The following is a 16,429-nucleotide window of genomic DNA, read 5'->3' as shown; positions in this document are numbered from 1 at the left end:
ATGCAGATATCTAGCACCCCATTTAAGTTCTACCTAAACATAAGACAAAGCTGGGTTTGTTAAAACTGCCCTCATCCACTTATGGTAGCATGCTTCATCATTGGGCTTTGCTACAACAGCCCCGCGATAGCCAACATCACGGATGTAGCAATAGGGAAGGGGAACTGTGACAATCCACACACAAACAGGGAGCAACTGTGCAGAATACAAAACAATTAAAACTACCTCATGGGTCTCCACATCCAATTGTATTCCTGGAACCCCAGGATTGGATTAAAAACTAAAGTAATGGTGGTGAAGATCGGAAATAACTGCCCAATCACCCTCCATTATATGCTGCTGTGTAGACATGTTTCGGCCAATCAACTTTGCCCCTTTGGGTCAGGTGGCCTTCCTCAGGACATTAGGTCCCATTCTTAAAATACCCCCTCTATCTGCTTATGAACTATCTCAATGGACAGGGATATTTGGACTTTATAGTCTCTTACCAGTACACACTCTCAAAATATTGAGTTTTGTTCTCCGATTGCCTAAACTGGAGATGCAGGGGGAGCACCTCCCCTGTAGTCACACATTTGTCAATGGACCGGCACCTCCTAACCTCACCTCATTTTGGTTTTAAGAGCTCCTGCAAGACACCAGTCTTAAAAATGTCAGCATATAATCGGCCGCGTTTCCTCCATGAGTGGAGGAGCATTGCTCCTCCACACTGCTGCTGAAAGAGTGTAAATAACATGGAAATAACATGATTTTATTACCATTTTATTTTGTACTCTCTGTCAAATGGAGTGGGGGGTCGGGCCAGTGCATCATTGAGGAGTGGCCCCTTTGTTTGAAGGGTGCATGAAGGTTTGGCTGACTACCTTGCTGTGGCCAAACCAACATGTGCAATTCAAACCTCTCAACCCAGCTGTCTAAGATACAGGGCTCCAGTGCCTTTAAGAGAGCTGGGCCAGCATGCTCCAGCCAATCCAGAAGCTTCACTCATGCTGCTTAACAGCATGAGAGCAGCGTCTGGAATGGAAAAGGTAGATGTCTTTATAATGTCATCTCGCGCTCGGAGGATACTGGAGGGCATCAAAGACGTGGTACAGGATAAGGTAAGTGAAAGTTTATTTTTCTCTTTTTAATTGTTTATTGTGTGTAATGTAAACATATGTAGCACCCTGCCAATTTTTAATACCACCAACCGCCACTGCATAGAATTCATTCAGCAAAACATCTGTAAAAAGTATTAGAAATCTATTCAATGTTCAAAAAAACTGTTATTTCTTTAACATGCACAAATGTTTCACATTAGAACATCAGATTGTATCACTGCATTGTAAAACATTTATTAAATGTGAAAGTTTTAAAATATGAACGTAGAAATATTTATGCCCTTCCTCGCCGCCTCGCCAATGCCAATAGTGAATCCATCAGAAGAGATATTTGTTTAGGATCACACAATATGACCAGCCACTGGATGGATGCTTTTCTAGCTCCTGTTTTACGCTTATGTTTGATAGTTGGTGGGAGAGGGCGGGGGAAGACATAAATCACATGAAAGCTTGGCCCGAACTGAGCCCGAGTCAGCCAGGCACGGAGCCCGGTTCAACGGTCACCCAACCATCTCTGAGTACTGTTAGGAATTATGCAGTCGACCGAAATGGAGTTGCTGCACTACTTCTCTTGGACCTCTCAGCTGCCTTTGATACGGTTGACCATGACACCCTAACTCAAAGACTCCACGAAGCCGGCTTACAAGGGATTGCTCTCGACTGGATTACTTCCTATCTCCAAAAAAGAGCGAATATCATCCACTCGCCCCCCCTTCTCGTCCAAACCCTACCTCACAAAAGCAAGGGTCCCCCAAGGGTCAATCATCTCACCTTTGCTTTTCAACATCTACATGATATCTTTACCAGAACTGATCAATGATTTCCATCTCACATGCTACAACTATGCAGACGACACACAAATACTACTTAAATTAGAAGACCCCAAAAACATTGAAAACTCACAAATCTTCAGTTGCCTCAGAGCCGTTGATCAGTGGATGACCTGGAGCCATCTCAAACTAAATACCTCCAAAACAGAAATACTCATATGTGGTGACTGGAAAAATTATGACCCTCTGTGCGTCTGGCCTGACGATCTCGGACCACCTCCTCAATTATCCAAGGAAGTTAAAAACCTAGGAATCACCATGGATTCCAAGCTAACTATGAATGCCCAAGTAGACAAATTAGCACGCACAAACTTCATCACCTTAAAGACTTTACGACGCATCTTCCCCCACCTCGGATTTCCACACAAGTTGCAAGCTACTATCTCGCTTGTACTATCCAAACTGGATTATGTCAATAGCCTCTACCATGGATCATCTTTATCTGTTATGAAAAAACTACAACGTATCCAGAATTCCGCAGCCAGGCTACTACTACATATAAAGCCGCAAGCCCACATCTCCCCTGCCTTGAGAGCACTACACTGGTTACCCGTTGCCAGAAGATGCACTTTCAAGCTGCTTTGTATCACCCACAAAGCTATACATGGAACAGGACCGCTTTTTATCAGAAAGAAAATTACCAAATTCATCCAACAAAGAACCCTCCGCTCAAGACTGGCACCCTGCCTTAGAACACCACCATACAAGAAAAAGACTGTAGGTGGTACATCCTTCTCCGTCCAAGTAGCCAAACTATGGAATTCATTACCCCCAACTATAAGAGCCACAGATAACTTTCTTGTCTTCAGAAAACTACTCAAGAGTTGGCTCTTTCCTTCATAACCACCTTTTACAAACAACTATGAACTGCATATGCCTATGTGGATAAATATTTTTTTCAGATTATATGTATATTTCTATTTATTTATAGTTTCTTTGGGAAATATGTATTGCTACTGTCATAACAATAAAATACACACACACTCTTTAAACCTGTCTGACTAAGTATTTTTTACCCATGATTCTAATTATGTATTGTATGTGCATATGTGTGTGTATTCATGTGTGTGTGTGTGTACGTATGTGTATATGTTGTTTCTGTGCTTGGCATGTTCGTGGATCATTGCATGGCTCCTGGTTTTGGGTTGTTATACTAGATATCTATGAATTCCTGTTCTCATCTTATCACACTTATCTACTCATCACTCTTATGTCATGTCTCTATCAAACTATCCTCCATTCTCACTCTGACTCATCCCAAATCCCTTCTACCATTTTCATCTCCTAAATATCTCTTCCTAAGCTCTTCCCTCCACCTCCAAATCTAACTCACCAAACCTCACTCTACCTCTGTGACCTCCCACACAACCCTACTAAATTCTCCTGCATTCATCTCACCCTGCTACTAAGCTCTCCCTAACCCTTCCACATACTCTTCCCCCTCCGCCCCCCTTTATTCATCCCTAGCCTTTGGGTTGAGTAAATGAAGGATATACTTCCAATTAACACTTCTGGATTTCTTTCCTCCTCCACCCCTCCATTACTCCAGTCAATCTAACTAACAAACTCTCATATCCGCGGCTCAAATAACTCATAATAATACTAAAACTGTACTCATTATTAAACTATACTAATCCATCACTAATTCTTGTTGGGTTCCGGAGTACCGTGCTACTCATCGAAAAGACGCCTCGTCAGGGGTAGTAAGCGCTATATAAATAGATTACAATACAATACAATGATTCCCACGTCATGCGGCTGCCTCCGACAGGAATAAAGAGGGCTGGGACGGCGCTATCTCTTTAGCCTAGACACACAGTTTCTCTCACTTAGTCCACTTGGCCTTGGGCACATTTTATGACTTCTGGTATCACAATCTGACCTCTGTATTGGCCTACCAGAGATGCACGATGCAGCGCACCCCAGGAAAGCTAGCAGCCGAGCCGGTTGCCGCATCAGCTATGGGATGCGTGGGCAGCTGACAGCGGCGTGCGAGAAGGGACAGCGCGCGGGAGCGTCACCCTTACGTCTAGGGCTGACGGGGGATAATGAGTGGGCGAGGTGGCACAATGGGCGTGGCGCTGGCAGTGCCTGGAGCTCGCCGCTGCCGCAGCCCCTTGCTGCGAAAGCTATTAGGCCTTACCGCTGGGCGCTGACGCAGGGACCCTGGCAGACTGCCGAGGCCAGGGGCCCGATGAGCTTTGTGAGGGCGGGGGGGAGGAGCCGGAGACGATTAGCGAGGATGTATCATTCCTACGGTGTTGTGAGAAGTTGTACACCCCCTCCATCTACTGCATGGTGGCGAGGGAGCAGTGAAGCAGGCAGACCCTTTATCATGGCAACAAATACGTATGGCTCTCAACATTTTAAATAGGTGCGGCACCGACCGCAAAATAGCACAGCGCCTGGAGAGGGAGCTCTTTCGAAACCTTTTCTAAGAAGTTCCCACCTGTCTACAGCATAGTTGCTGTGGCTGGGCAGCTCCAGATGACATTGCCCATTATATGCCAGCATTTTAGAGCAGGCAAGTGGGAGATTTAAAACAAAAAAATCAGGAGAATGTATTTTACCCTCTGACTTAAATTGAAGCAGAGGGAACGTGCCCGAATTTGTTATGTTGGGATGTATGGTGCAGACAGCCAGCATGTAATTTTTGGCAGTTAAATAACAGCACACACAAAAACAGAACCTTAAAATCTCTCTTTGTTTGTGCTGTGTAAAACGTCCAAAAATTCAACGCTGAGGCCTTGTCATATGCTCTTAATTTCTTCCTCCAGGAATTATGGAGAAAGCGTTAACCTTTGATGTCAGAGGCAATTATTGGAGGAGGAGTTTGGAGCATGCATGACAGACATCAAGATTTTGTTTTTGACAGTTTTAGAAAACTCCAAGTCAGGTTTCTACATGCAGGAGAGGCAGGAGACTAGCCTTGAGCTTGGTAATCTCCTGCCTCAGTCAGGAGGGGTGGCATGTATGCATTGCCCTATGTTTTAATGGCTACTTCTCAATACATGGAACACCACAGGATCAACACAAACTGTTAGTCTCCCAACTGTTAGCATCAGGAATTTCAGAATGCTGACTCGGAATAACACCTAAACGATAATGTTGTCAGAACTCACACATTCACTAATGCATCCACCCATACATTCATCTCAGTAACTCAAGCATCCACTCCAGAGCTGTCTGTAACCTACATGGCACTCAGACCTTATCTGTATATGTTCTGTGAAAGAGGGAAGCTAGCTTTGTTTCTGCAATACTGTCCCTGTTCTGTGAGGAAGTAAAGCTTGCGCTGCTGCTACCTGGTTTGTACTAGTTCTGTGATGGGAAAGGTTTGTGTTGATGCTACTCCCACTGTCCCTTATATCTGAAGATAGGAAGGTTTCAGTGCTTCGGCCCATGGTGCACCTGTTCTGCAAATAGGGTTTTTTTCAATGCTGCTGCTATAGCTTATAAAATACAAATGATATTTTGAATGCACTTGCATAACATGCCCAGGCCAGTTGGAAACTTTGGAGGGACCCAGTGTAAACACCAGTAGAGGAGCCCTGATGCTGAAATTTTTGTTTCAATCACAGCTTCCCAGCCTGTCCAAACCGTGTGACCTTGGGCAATACTTTTCATCTCTCTGCCTCCTTTTCCGTGATCATCACATTTGAGCACACCCTGAAATCATTTGAGGCTTTGCACTGTACAAAAACCTCTATTGTATATGTTATAAAAGACCATAATGTTGCTTCATTAATAAAAACAATGAAGGCTGTGTATAGATGGCATTAGACAAACAACTTGTCTCTTGGGTTAGCCTATGTTTGCTTTCAGTAGGAAATGTATTTCCAAAATATCTGTGCACAGAACAAAATTTACAAAATGTCATTCATTCACTAATACAATTGTCATTATTGTCATTAGGGCAGAAGAAGGAAGAATTTGATACCCATACATGGTGGGAACTGCACAATGTATAATCAGAAAACTTGGTTTCAATCCTGGCTTCCAAACCTGACCGAACAGTATGACCTTTGCCTCTTGGGTAATTAATTAGACTGTCACGACAGAAACAATTCTAATACAGGCCACTAGGTGCATTGATGTAAGCTAAGGTGCTAAAGTAAATCAATCCAAAATACTCTTTTAAATTTACAAATTCACACTTCATCTATAAAGTGGTAATCATCAACACTTGCAGCAGGTTAGGAGGTCCAGGATGAGCTGAGAGGTGCTCTCCTCAGATTCCTCTGTGCTGATTTTCCAGAGAGGATGCAATACAGAGGGGGCTGCTCAGAATTTTGGGACCCAACTGTCACTGCCTAGCTACTACTCCGCTACTGGTACAGGTAACGAGACAGGAGATGCTTTAGTGTTAGACATGTAGTTCAAGGTCTCAGGGTCTATGCACTCATGCTTCCCAAACCCAGTTAGCTGCAAGTGTAGTTTGGAAGCATGGGCATGTCTGTTTTATAATGCTAGCTACAATTATAGTGGCTCATCCTGTGAAACATGCTGCATGTTCTTACAGCCTCGCCTATAGCACATTGTGCAGCCTCTTCAAGGAGTGAGGCCTAAGGAAATTCGTCCCATCGCCTCCTCAACCTCTTTCTGAAGTTGTGAACATGCCATATGAAGTAGGGACATGTTCCCAATACTTGATGTGAGATACCTATATACCTGGGGAAGATGCCTCCTCACAGAGCGCAATATTCGAGTGACATAATTTGCTGATGGAAAACAGAAGTAAGGTCCATTGCTTTGCCCTCCTGTTTTTAATCTTAGGGTAGGGAGACACTAGCAACCAACATTTTAGCTCACCCACATAGAAATTTTATATGTCTAACAGGGTAGCAAAGGGAGAACATAAATGTCGATATAAGTGACATGACCGCACCCAAACTAGGGACACCATTTTCTACGAGATTGTACAAACAGTGAACAGTAATACTCATGAATGCTTCCCAGTGCAACATGAGGAAACCACTGATGAAGAGTATCATGCTACGTAGGTGAGTGTTCATCATCCTATAGGAGTGCATGAATGTATGTTAATTCCATAAGAGGTTTGACTGCTTCTTCCAGATGTTTTGTACTTCTTATATGTTTATGGATATTGTACAACAGTCCAATCTACTGTATTAGCTACCTGTGCTGTACCTGTCCTCTATGCATGAGAGAATCAAGTGGTGTTCCTTGAACTACTACCGCATGTCCTTAACGTATTATTTGTGTTGGAGAAGGATGTGCTGTTGCTATCTATGTTGTACCTGTTAACGCGTCCCTTTATGATAATTTATTACACATCAGGACTCGTTTTAGGCCAATGAATCTTTTGACCCAGTTGAGAGACACCTCAGGACGAGATAGCTAATCAACATGTCAATCAATACGTCAATAATGTCATCAATATTTATCACAACAATGCATTTCACTTTAGTCAAAGACATTAATCAATTCAAGACACCACCATGACCTTGCAGTCATGAATAACCATACCAGTTTTAGTATGAATTTAGTAATTTTATTCCCTATTGGTTACAATACTACTAGCAGATTTATTACTCTCAAAACCAAGAAACACAATAGCATAGTCACGATATGGCAACTCTGGTAAGATTTCATCAAAGCAAGAATCACAAACATCAGAACATAACACGACGTGAACATAAAACTATTTTAGCAGAGTATCGTCAACAAAGCATTGATTCAGTCATTTGTCTATTTGTGTCAGTTTTAGTGAACCCCTCTGAACTAACCTCTAATTAGCAGTGGCATGTTGGGCTTCATGCAAAACAATTTAGTAACACCAATTTGGAAAACATCTAGCTACGGTCTCTGTCAAAAGTAAGCAGTTGGTACCTAGAAAGGAAAAGCAAACAGACAAATCACAATTTCATTGTCATAGTTACCCTCCAAGTTTGGGTCAGCACTCAGGTTCCGTCTTCGTCTTCAAGACATCAGTTGATTCGCCATCAGTCAGGAAACCCAGCTCTCAGGGAAAAGGGGCACTTCCCTCATATGGAGGTAAAGTGTAAATGGGCATTCTAAGGGCAAGGATGGTTCTAAGTAAATCAGCAAGTCACCAATTAAAGTGACAAAGTCTCTGGATCATAAAATATAGCTTCAGCATCTCCCCCTCTCCTAGTCTCCTACTCCCTAATTCTCTCTAGTCTCCTTTACTTCCTGGTGACAGGGTTTTTTATCCCTTTTTCGTTGTACATTCCCCTAAAATTTGGTTGGACAAAAGTTGCACCCCACTATCTTTGGCCAATTAGAAAACACATTGGGGGGGTCATTACAACATTGGCGGTAAAAGCCGCTTACTGCCGCGCAGAAGACCGCCAATACACCGCAACGGCCGCGGAATCCTGCCACAGCTATTATGACCCACATCTCGGAATCCGCCGAAATTCAGACACCCACACAAGTCCGCCACACCAAAGGTCAGTGATAAACTGGCAAAAACAAAACCTCCACTGTCACGCCAACAGAAACACGCCCATGCTATCACGACCCACGAATCCATGCGGCGGTCTTTCAACCGCGGTATTCCATTGGCGGTACACACCGCCGTGCTCAAAATACACACACATCTCCAAAACACCGCCACAATGGACAATTCCAAATACACACACCTGATACACATACAAACACCACTCCCACACACCCAACACAATATAAAACACACACCCACATCACCCACAAACCCCTACGACCAAAAACTGAAGACGAAGGCGACAGACAGAGACTACAGCAATAGACAACCCCACCACACAGAGGCACACAACACCATCACCCATACAACATCAACGCTCAAAAACACCCCACACCACCACACATCACCACACTCATCAACACATACACCACCCCACACATCACCTACACCACCCCATGTCACGCCAAAGACACCCCAGGTTTTCCGAGGAGGAGCTCAGGGTCATGGTGGAGGAAATCTTACGGGTAGAGCCACAGCTATTTGGAGCACAGGTGCAGCACACCTCCATAGCCAGGAAGATGGAGCTATGGCGAAGAATCGTCGACAGGGTCAACGCTGTGGTACAGCATCCAAGAAATCGGGAGGACATCAGGAAGAGGTGGAACGACCTATGGGGGAAGATGCGTTCCGTGGTCTCCAGGCACAACATCGCGGTTCAGCGGACTGGCGGCGGACCCCCACCTCCTCCCCCACAACTAACAATATGGGAGGAGCAGGTCTTGACCATCATGCATCCAGAGGGCCTCGGAGGAGTCGGTGGAGGAATGGACACTGGTAAGTCAAATCTTAACTATCATATCCCCCACCCTACCTGCATGCTATAACACACCCCCACCCTCATCCCCTCCCCTATCACTACAACTCCTCACTAATGTACTAATTACACAAACCACACATCCCAACAACAAGCCCTGCATGACACAACTAAGCATGGACACCCATCACTAAAGCATGCCCACTGCACATACCCAGAACAACTCCCCAACCATCATCACACAAGCCCCCACACAGGAATGCTTGCACTGGGGTACACGCACACCCACACCCACCCATTGCACACCATGACACACACACATGCAATAATCATGCTCTTATACACCTGCAGGACCACTACGTAACGTCACCACACAGGAGGGTCCAGACATCTCCACTCCACCCACAGAAGAGGCCCACAGTGATGACAGCAGCTCTGTCCAACTGGATCCAGATGACCAGCCCGGACCATCGTGGGCCTCGGGACAGTCGGTTTCCCTCGCACAGGCACAGCCCAACACTGACCTTCCACCCTCTGGTAACACCAGCACAGCACCCACCCAGCGGGCCCATACCTCCGTACCCAGGACACGTCAATCAGCTGTGTGTCCACCACTAAAGGGAACCCAGGATAACCCACCACCGTAACAACAACAGGGACCTGGGGGCAGTGGTAGTGGGCACATGGTCCAGGGGACGGAGGCACAGGAACACAGGGGAACTGGGAGGGCTGCTGTGCAACAGGGGGCGGACAGGCCAAGGGAACCCACTCTCCACGAGGCCCTCTCCTCCATCATGGGAGCCTACCACCACTCCCAGGAGACGATGGCTACGGTCCTGGCCAAGTTTCAGGAGACCCAGTGCCTGCAGGACAAACAGTATTTGGGCTTCAGGGAGGAGCTCAGAACCATCAGCTCCGCCCTGGGCACCATCGTAGGGGTGCTGAAGGACATACAAAAGACCATGAGGGACACCGTGGCACTCCAAGGGGCCCCTGACACTAGCCTAGATGATGAACTGCCCACCACCTCCGCCAACGCTAGTGGACAGGACGCCCAGCCACAGGACCACCACACCAGCACCCCACCCCCTGCAGACGGACAATAACCCCGCAAGCGGTCCCTGAGATCCAGGAACAGGACAGAGCACGATGGAAAGACCCCCGCCAGGAAATGAGACCACCCTGATTGTCATCCCACTGTCTCACTTTGTTACCCTGTCCAGATTGGAACTGCCCCAGCTCCACTTCCTATGCCCATATGGGCAGTGCACCTGTGAGACTAATAGACTGGACTCTGCCATGGACATTCCTCCTCCATCACCATCACCATTTTACCACCCCCTCCAATAATTAGCACTTCAATAAACACCCTTGAACCACAAAACAATCTGGAGTCAGTCTGTAATTTTTAAAATGTGTATTACCAATTACAGTGACAAAATGCGTTTTCAAATGTAATGCCAACATACCTATGTCACACATCACAAGTCCATGAAGGATGCAAGCAGATGACACACGTTGGTAACCACACCTGTGAAACCGTAATGGAAATGTACAATTCAGTTACCAAATACTGCTTCTAATTGACAGACAGGATAGAGGTAGAAGTGTGAAAGTGAATGTAATAGTAAAAAAAATTGTTCTCACCTGTGTGTCACTGGAAATATTGCTGTATGACTGACTCCCTGTTGTCTATGTCTTCTTCCTCAGCTTCCTCCTCATCAGTGTCCACAGGCTCCACAGCTGGCACAACACCGTCATCTGGACCATCCTCCTGCAGAAAAGGCACCTGTCATCGCAAAGCAAGATTGTGAAGCATCAAGCAGGCGATGATGATCTGGCACACCTTCCTTGGTGAGTAGAATAGGGAACCACCGGTCATATGGAGGCACCTGAACCTGGCCTTCAGGAGGCCGAAGGTGCGTTCGATCACCCTCCTAGTCCGCCCATGGGCCTCATCTGCCCTGGTCCTGGGATTCATCACTGGGGTCAATAGCCATGACAGGTTGGGGTAACACACGGTGCCTCTGGAGTTGACCCATCACATAAGGGATGCTGCTATTCCGCAGGATGTAGGCGTCATGCACAGAGCCAGGGAACATAGCATTTACCTGCGAGATGTACGGGTCTGCCAAACATACCATCTGTACATTCATCGAATGATAACTCTTCCGGTTCCTGTACACCTGTTCACTCCTGCGTGGGGGGACCAGAGCTACATGGGTCCCATCAATGGCACCTATGATGTTAGGGATATGTCCCAGGGCATAGAAGTCACCTTTAACTGTAGCCAAATCCTCCACCTGAGGGAAAACTATGTAGCTCCTAACGTGTTTCAGCAGGGCAGACAACACTCTGCACAACACCTTGGAAAACATAGGCTGGGACATCCCTGATGCCATGGCCACTGTTGTTTGAAATGACCCACTTGCAAGGAAATGGAGCACTGATAGCACCTGCACTTCAGGGGGGATTCCTGTGGGATGGCGGATTGGTCAGATCAGGTCTGGCTCCAACTGGGTACACAGTTCCTGGATTGTGGCATGGTCAAACCTGTAGGTGATGATCAAATGTCGCTCCTCCATTGTTAACAGGTCCACCAGCGGTCGGTACACCGGAGGATTCCGCCATCTCCTCAAATGTCCCAGCTGACGGTGCCTAAGAAGGACAACAGCGAGCACAGAGTCAACAAATTCTCAGGTATGTACCCACAGCTACACAGAACACGACACCAAATACAAAACTCTTCCTGTATGTGTGTTGAGTGTAGGCCTAGGTATGTGTGACGCAGTAGTAAATGAAGCCATGTGGGCCCCTGAAATGGCGGCTGCCTGACCTCTAAACTGGGACAATGGGATGTGAGGTATCTGTGCTGGCATTGTATACCATCGCGGTAGGCAGTCGTAGACCGCGGCGCAATGCTGCATTGGTTAACATTGGACCCTATGGGTCCCAGGAGCCAATGATGAAGTGCCATTTTCTATCTGTTTAATCATTTGATACCTGATCTTCGACAGGAGAGGACCTTCACTGCAAGTGATGCTGTGACCTCGGTCTGGAAGAGACAATGGCTGCTGCGTCTGGGGAAAGGGCCCCTGCCTTCACTGCTCAGGAGTTGGAGAAGCTCGTGGACTGGGTCCTCCCCCAGTACACGCTACTCTACGGTCCTCCAGACCAACAGGTAAGTACACAGGGAGCAGGTTGTATGGGCTATGCTGGGTGGAGAGGGCTGGATGTCAGTAGGAAGGGGTCAGAGTTCTGCGACCATGAAGGACTGTGAATGCATGTGCCACATGGCAAGGGTAGGGATGGGGGCCACTCACTTTGACGGTGCAGTTGCTAATGACTTGTCTTCTTCCCCTGTACATGTCATGTAGGTCAGCGCCCACCAGAAGAAGGACATTTGGCGTGCCATCGCCAAGGACTTCCGGACCCTGGGGGTCCACCAGAGATGGGGCACCCACTGCCGTAAAAGATGGGAGGACATTCGCCGCTGGAGCAAGAAGACAGCGGAGGCTCAGCTGGGGATGGCCTCCCAATGTGGGAGGGGTGACCGTCGCACCATGACCCCCCTGATGTTCCGGATCCTGGCGGTGGCCTACCCTGAGTTGGATGGGCGCTTGAGGGCATCACAGCAGACACAAGGGGGTGAATACACTCTCATTCTCATGACTTTGCGCGCAGTGGAGTGGTCTGGGTGGGGGAGGAGGGCTGAGGGCTGATGGCTTCCCTAGGCCAGGGCGAGTTACGTAAGCTAGGCCCCTTCGTAAGGCATGGCCCTGTGGCCCTCCACCCCACCTCTGTAGAGTGCCAAGTACAGGTATACATTCCCCTGTGTCATCTATGTGGACAGATAACACTCATAGCCATGTAGGCCATATCCCAGGAATTGCATCTGTAGAGGCCAAGAGCACGGCGTAGTGCAGAGGGCTGCTGTGTCTGTATTGTCCGCCAACGGTAGCGGTAAGCCATGCACTCAACCTGTCTTTCTTCTGTCGTCCCCCACCCTTTTTGTGCTCTCCCTGTTCGTTTGTGCATCAGCATCATCAGGCGGAGGTACAGTGGCACCGGAGCACGAGGGAGCTGCATCCCACATGGCCATGGAGGGCCACACCACAGACTCCGGATACACCAGTGGGACGGAGGGCAAGGGGAGCTTCACGTCGGTCACCGGATCAGCAAACAGCGACACGGACTCGTCTGCCGATGGGAGCTCCCTTGTGGTGGCGGCACCATCTGTGCCCCCCACTTCTACAGCTACATCCCCCACCCCCCTACCAGTACCGCCCTGCCAGCAGCCCCTCAGCCTTCGCCCCGTGCCCGCTCACCCAGGAGGGTGGGCATCACCTTCGCCCCAGGCACCTCAGCACCTGCCCCTGTCACCTCTGCTGCCCTCAGTGAGGAGGCCATTGACCTCCTCAGGTCACTCACTGTTGGGCAGCCTACCATTGTGAATGCCATCCAGGGTGTAGAAAGGGAGTTGCAACACACTAATGCATTCCTGGAGGGCATTCATTCTGGTCAGGCTGCCCATCATCGAACCCTGCAATCTCTGGCCTCAGCACTGATGGCAGCCATTGTCCCTTTGTCTAGGCTCCCCCCTCCAACTTCCTCCACCCAGACCCAATCCCCTGTACCCCAGCCTATCCCAACCACACCATCAGACAAGCATGCACACACCTCAACACACAAAAGTAGCTCAGGCAAACATAGGCACCACATATCTCACAGGCACTCACACAAGCATCACCCACATACAGACACAGCAACATCCACTGCCTCCACTCTGTCCCCCTCGTCGTCTTCTCCCTCCTCCCTCCCAGTGTCGTCTACACTCTCACCTGCATGCACTACATCTACAGGCACTAGGACTCGCACCAGAACACCCAGCACCACACCCCGCTCACCTGCACTCACCACCCCCACTACCATTTGCACGTCCCCTGTGTCCACTCCCAGTGTGTCTGTGACACCCCCTCCCAAAGTACACAAACGCGGGCACCCACTCACCCAACATCCATCCACCTCACGACAGCCTCCAGTACCTGCACCTGCACCCAAATCACCTAAAGTTACACCTCCTACAACCACCTCCTCTTCCTCCACTCCCAGACCCCCTCCAGCTACCCGTCCCAGTGTTCGTCAGAAACTCTTCCTCAGCAACGTTGACCTCTTTCCCACCACCCCCACCCCTCCAATTCATAGGTCCCGTAGTAGCACCTCAGCCAAAAAAAAGTCAGGTCCCAGTGGTGCGTGTTAAAGGTGTGTGGAGTGCACCGGCCACCAGGGCAGCCAGTGTGACACGGAGCCAAAGCACTGCCAGTCCACCCCCTGTAAAGCACCTTAAGTTGGGAAGTGGCCGACGGGAGAGGGTGAAGACTCCTGCTGGCAAAACAGCTCACAAGGGTCCCGGAGGGAGTGCCGAGTCAGCTGTGACTCCTCCCAAGGTGGTGAAGGGGCAGAAGAAGTCTCCAAAGTCTGGTAAGAGCAGCACGGCGGAGAAGGCCGCCATCCTCCCCGCCGGCCGGGACGCCACCGCCAGCACTGTCGTCACTGGTCCGGAGACCACCGCCAGAGTCAGTGCCCTGGAGAGCAGCAGTATCATCACTGGTCCGGAGACCAGAGTCAGTGCCCTGGAGGGCAGCAGTATCGTCACTGGTCCGGAGCCCACCGCCAGAGTCAGTGCCCTGGAGGGCAGCACTGTCGTTACTGGTCCGGAGACCACCGCCAGAGTCAGTGACCTGGAGGGCCCCAGCAGCCACAGACCCGCTGGACACTAAGGGACCGTCATGCCACACACCGCTGCACAGGTCAGACACAGCAAAGGCAAGTACCGCTGAACAGGGCAAAGACCGCCATGGCAAGGCACCTCTGAATAGGTCAGACACAGCAAAGGCAAGCACCGCTGAACAGGGCAAAGACCGCCATGGCAAGGCACCGCTGAACAGGTCAGACACAGCAAAGGCAAGCACCGCTGAACAGGGCAAAGACCGCCATGGCAAAGCACCGCTGAACAGGTCAGACACCGCAAAGGCAAGCACAGCTGAACAGGGCAAAGACCGCCATGGCAAAGCACCGCTGAACAGGTCAGACACAGCAAAGGCACGCACCGCTGAACAGGGCAAAGGGCGCCATGGTGAAGACCGCTGAACAGGGCAAAGACCGCCATGGTGAAGACCACTGAACAGGGCAAAGACCGCCATGGCAAAGCACCGCTGAACAGGTCAGACACAGCAAAGGCAAGCACCGCTGAACAGGGCAAAGACCTCCATGGCAAGGCACCGCTGAACAGGTCAGACACAGCAAAGCCAAGCACCGCTGAACAGGTCAGACACAGCAAAGGCACGCACCGCTGAACAGGGCAAAGGGCGCCATGGTGAAGATCGCTGAACAGGGCAAAGACAGCCATTGTGAAGATCGCTGAACAGGGCAAAGACCGCCAAATCAACCATCGTTAGCCCAAGTGCAGCTGGGACAGTGAAGGAACTGGGACCGTCACGAGGAGCGTGATGCACTCTGGGCACCATTCCCCCTCCAGAACCAGTGGAGACTGTTATCCACTTGAGAGACTGTGGCTTTGCACTCCCCAGGATGGTACAGTGGGCAAACCACCCACTGTAGAGACTTGAGAGACTGTGGCTTTGCACCCCCCAAGGATGGTACAGTGGGCAAACCACCCACTGTAGAGACATGAGAGACTGTGGCTTTGCACTCCCCAGGATGGTACAGTGGGCAACCCACCCACTGTAGAGACTTGAGAGACTGTGGCTTTGCACTCCCCAGGATACATCAATGGGCATGGAGCCCCGTCGTGGATCTGGCGTGGTGCTGTAATCCGGCTGAGGTGCCCCCCCTTCCCTTCCCCCTGAGGTGCCTGTTGTATTTCTATCTGATGCCCCTGCAGTGTTCTCTCCGTTTGTGGACAGGTATATAGTGTGGGCCTCACCCATGCATTGTGGGCCCAGTGGTCCACGGACATTGATATGTGCATACCTGCAGTACTAATCGTGATGTATGATTTTCGATTGTTTTTATATATCTGTATATATTTAGTTACTGTATTTTGATACATTACAATGGTTGAACTCATTTCTTTTTGTCTTTGCATTCTTCCGGGGGGGTTGGGGGTTGTTACTGTGCTGTTTGGAAATGCATTGGTGTGTGTGTTGTAGTGGGTGAGGGTCGGGGTGGGAGTGGGGGTGTTGCGTGTGTGTGTCCGTGACTTTTGCCTGCCCCCTCCCCTATGTCGTAGGTG

This window comes from Pleurodeles waltl, chromosome 11 (assembly GCF_031143425.1).
Source record: "Pleurodeles waltl isolate 20211129_DDA chromosome 11, aPleWal1.hap1.20221129, whole genome shotgun sequence".
In the NCBI taxonomy this organism is placed as follows: domain Eukaryota; kingdom Metazoa; phylum Chordata; class Amphibia; order Caudata; family Salamandridae; genus Pleurodeles; species Pleurodeles waltl.
The sequence above is the reverse complement of the archived record's forward strand: the minus strand, read 5'-3'. Positions refer to the sequence as shown.